This window comes from Mus caroli, unplaced genomic scaffold, assembly GCF_978045245.1.
Source record: "Mus caroli unplaced genomic scaffold, Mus_caroli_1 scaffold_17, whole genome shotgun sequence".
NCBI lineage: Eukaryota > Metazoa > Chordata > Mammalia > Rodentia > Muridae > Mus > Mus caroli.
Window position 1 is genome coordinate 46,268,349 of NW_028227272.1, and position 5,175 is coordinate 46,273,523.

The window sequence follows — 5,175 nt, forward strand, 5'->3', positions numbered from 1 at the left end:
TTTGCTGTCTGGCTGTCTAGACAGCCCCAGAGCCCTCCTTGTGGTGGGATCACATGACTCCTCCACTGTGTCCAGCTTTTTTGTGTGAGTACTGGGAAACCAAACACAAGTCCTATGCTTGTACAGCAAGCACTTTATGCACTGAATAATATTTCCTACCCATTAAGTAGAATAGCTGTGCCATATTTGCATTTCCTAGGTAACTAATGCTGTCAAACATCTTTACATGGATTTATTGACATTTATATACTCTCTGAAGTCAGACATTTCTTTTTATTTTATTTTTTATTAGTTAAATAATTTATTTACATTTCAGATGTTGTCCCCTTCCTGGTCTCCCCTCCCTGAGCCCCTATCCCCTCCTCTTTGCCTCTAAGAGGATGCTCCCCATCCACCCACCACTTCCACCTAATCCCTCTAGCATCCCCCTTCTCTGCAGTATCAAGCCTTCACAGGACCAAGCACATTCCACTGATGCCAGGTGAGTCAGTTCTCTGCTACATATGTAGCAGGGACCACGGACTGGCCCTTGTATGCCCTTTGGTTGGTAGCTTAGTGCCTGGGAGTTCTGAGAGGTCTAGTTAGTTAATAGTGTTGTTTTCCTATGGGGTTGCAATCCTCTTCAGCTCCTTCAGTTCTTTCCCTCACTCTTCCATTGGAGTACCCAAGGTCAGTATATTGGTTGGCTGTGAGTACCTGCCTCTGTCTTAGTCAGGTACTGGCAGAGACTCTCAGAGAACAGCATGCCAGGCTCCTATTTGCAAGCACATCTTAGCATCAACAATAATGTTGGAATTTGGTGTCTGCACATGGGATGGATCCCAAGGTGGGGCAGTCTCTGGATGGCCTTTCCTTTAGTCTCTACCTCATTTTTGTCTCTGCATTTCCTTTAGACAGGAACATTTCACAAGCTCTTTGCTCATTTTCAGTTGGGTTATTTATCACCTTTTCATTGTTGAATTGTAGGGGTTCTTTTTACCTTCTTGGTACTATGTCTTTATCTGATATAGTGCACATTTTCTCTCAGCCTATGTGCTTTTCTTTTCTTGATTGTGTCTAAAACAATTTGATTAGGCCTCTAGATGTGTTATACTCTTCTGAACAAATTTTTCCAAAACTACTGTCTCATTCTCCAAAACTACTAGCTCACAGTAATTTACATGATTTATGATTGCAGTGTGGTTACAAGTCTGGTTTTTAAAATGAAGCAGAAGAGGAATAGCAGGCACAGCATTATGGGCGTAAAAGGTTGATTTGAAGGCAGTTTATTGTATTTAGTTTGTCCTACTACAGTGCTCGGAAGGTCTCACTCTTCCAGTTCACTGTTTGATGTCTCCAGGTTTCCCCTACCTCATAACACAGGGGCCACATTTGCAAACATCAGCAGAGGCACTAAAGACAGCTTGTGAGCAAGTTCTCACAGAGGAAGGCTAGTAATGAAGTAAGATGGAAAAGTATCAGCCTGGAGGAAGAAATGTTAGAAGTACTCTACCTCATTATGAAGGAAGGATAGGGCATCCTGAAATATAAAGTTGAAAGGAGTGAATAAACCATGAGAAGGTCATGTCTGAAGGGACTGAATACAATGTGAAAAGGTCCTTCTTGCAAGAAATGGAAAAAGATTATGAAGGATGTGAGAGCCTTGAAAGAAGCCTTCCCCACCTCTGTGAAATGGGGCAATAGTTTGCTCTCAGTATTTATAAATTGAGAAATGGTTACAGAAAGAACATTAGGAGAGACTGCGCTTGTATCTAAGCAGGAAAAAAAAATTCCTAGCATACGCAAGGCATTGGGGACTATTTAAAGAACCAGCACCCACTCTGGCACGCGTGTGCAAACACACACACACATATGAAATTATCAAGAAATTTTTGAGAAAAGAGGACACGAACTGTTTGATAGTAGAAATGCCCCCTACTAATCAAGATATTAATATTTGTCAACTAATTTCCATGTTTCATATCGTTTTGGAAAACACAAACAATTCCAGTGATTGAGTGGAACACATCAGATAATACTTCCTTCTCTATGACCTAAATATGGAGCTTCTAATTTGCTGAGACAAGGCCTCCATCTAGTCTCAAATGCCTAATAGTTGGTTACCAAAATCCCTGTAGGCGTTTGTTTTTTTTTTTTTTTTTTTTTTGTATTCTCACTGTCTTAAAAAGCTGTGTGTGTCAGATGTGAAAGCAGTTAGCAGATACCCTAGGGCTGTAGAGGGAATCTCAGGTCCTGATATTGGCCTAACCCTGTTCTGTCAGCTTCAGTTAGAAGTCCCTTTTTCTCAAGAATTCAGATCTGTCCTCTTCCTCGTTCCCTTATAAGTAAATAGTTAAGCCAGCATTACATGACAGGGAAGCCCTGACAAACCTGGGAGTGTTGCTAGTCTATTTTCTGAAATCCACTCTGATCTCTCCTCAGACATATTCAGGCCTCTTCTGTGTGTCTGTAAAGCCTTAGAAGTGTCTTCCTATGTATCAGAGAAAGGTCATGGCTGCCTATAAAAGGAAGAGGTGATCTGAGGCTCCCCCTCACATCTTCACTGTGGCCAATCGTGCCTTTCAGGATATGCTTCGCAGTAAGTAGATGCCCTACAAAATGAAAAAGGAGACTCTCTAATCTAAGTTTCCTTCATGATATTAAAGGACATGTAGGCATTGTGACAGAGCATGGCCTCACAGCTGCCTCATCTCTTGAAGCCTCTGTTTCCTTCCAGATAAAATGCAGGCAACATAGTATGGGCCTCCTATGGTTACAGGGACAATTAGCTTGTACCTCAGAGTGAAAGAATGCATTTGTAGTGCTGGGACTAGAGGCTGGCCCAGATAATGCCCCCTGCAGATGTCTGTTCTTATTACTCCAAGCATCTGCTATACTGTCTGACACACAAAAAACCTATTCTATAGCTTTTATTATGCAATGATTCTTAAAAGGCTGAAAGTGTCAACCATTACTTACTCATTATATTTGGAGCTGGGAAATGGGCCTAGAAACTACCATCATATGATTAGAGCAAATAGACAAATCTATTTTATCCTGTACCATTTCAATGATATTTTAGTAACTATAAATGAACCATATATCCTTTCCCTTGTGTCTGATTTCAAATGCAGACAATGGAAGTTTGAATAAATCTATGGCAATGCAAGAGCCTTTAATATCAGTATGTTCTGGCATCTCTCCTTCTTATATAAATTGATTTGGCCTGTATCCTTCATGTAACCATATGTTATGGTTCTTTTTTTCCTGCACAAAATACCAATAGAAAAAACACACCTGTATTTCATTGGGAATAAAAGTGAAATCTGACATTTTATAATTATTATTTTCTTTACATGTGGAATATATGCTAAGTGTGAATAAGCTACTTGGAAAATTTATGACATTTTGTGAGAGGATTACTATAGGTGTTATGTAAAGGAAATCTTTCTTTATCATTAATGAAACCATTAGAACCACAGTGCACACATTAGGCTCAAACATTTACTTGGTGGCTTAATACTTCAAAGTGACCACCATCACAGCCCACAGCACTAGCTAATTAATCATAGCAGTTTCTGGGAATACAACAAATAAGACCATAGAATGCATAACGTGAGTTGCTAGGCAGTCAGATGGAGGAGATGTGGCATAGTAGGTACAGTAATACAGGGTGTAGCTTTGAGGAAAAGAAGGTGAAGAGGAAGAAAGAAAGGACCTCAGTAACACTTCACTATATGCTTATTTGTATCAAAAGAGCATCAGTGGGTCAGGCAAATGTCAGCAGGCAGCTGAAACCTAAGGGGCTGTGGAGTTCTTAAGCCCCTGGACTTCCTTTGCAATGATGATGCTGCCTCGCTTATTTGATCTTCCTTTGATTTCTACAAGCTCAAAGGAGATCATAAGGTATTAGAACCTTAGAGCAACATAAATAGTTTGAATTCAGCCCTTTCCACGAGTGTGGACTGCTTTCTGGAGTTTCATGCATGTAGATAAAGGCGGTCCTTCATGCTTTGGATGAGCAAATGAGGTTGGTCATCAAAGTGAGAGCAGAGGCTGAAAGCATGGCTTCCTGGTGAAGGGATCAGTGGGCCCTTTTCAGAGAAGAGGATTGGGTCTGACCAGAATTATTTAACTTTCATTACATTGACAATCAGAGCCAGCTGTGATTCTGAATTCCAAATCACAGAGGAGAATTGGGTGCTGCAATGACTCTCAACATCAAATGTAGCATCCAACATCATTGTCACCATAACAGCCATTAGTGGGCCTACGAAAAAGCTTTTGAGTGTTTCTTCAGCAAGACAAGGAAAGTCGTTGACATCATTGAGTAAGACATGGGGAATTTGCTCTGACTTTTTAAAGGGAGTAAGGGGGGCGGGAATCACAGAACAATTAGCAAAATATTGAAAAGTCTTGTTATTCATCTTCTCTCTACCCCATTGAAAGACCATCTAAGTGCTCCAATCCTATAATAGGTGAACATAAATTAAAAACAACAACAACCTATTTCAGATGCTCTCAGAGAGGCATGCGTGGTCCTGGTTTCTGTTGGTTAGGCTCTCTGTATTGTTGCCTTCAAGAAGCAAGTCATTTTACTTCAAGTCATCAGTATCTTGAATATATATTGTAGTAGATCTTAGTCTCATTGCTACAACCAAATATGTGGCCAAAGCAACTTAAAGAAGCACAAATTAGCTTGTATTACAGCTTCACGGGAATAAATCTATCACCATAAGAAAGGCAAGCCAGGCAGAAGCAGGAGATGGCTGGCCACGTAATGTGGTGCCCATAGTCAGGAAGCACTGAATTCGAATGAAATGATCACCGCAACCTATAGAATGGTACTGTGCATTAATTACAGTGAATCTTCCCACCTCAATCGACCTAATGTAGATAATCCTAAACAAACACAGCCAAAGATCTATTTTCTGAGTGGTCTTTAACACGATAAGGTTGACAATGAGGACTACATCATAGATACTTTTGATATTTCTGAATTCATTTACCAATGGTGAATGTATGCAGAAACAGAAGGCAGGTTCTTGACTCACACATCTAATCCTAAATATTGGATGAATACACCCTCAACTTTAACCACATTTAATTTGCTAACCATTTTGTCTTCTATCTCTCTAATTTTATTTATTTACTGCTTTTTTGTGTGCTGGGAGTCAAACGTTGAAGATTCCAATG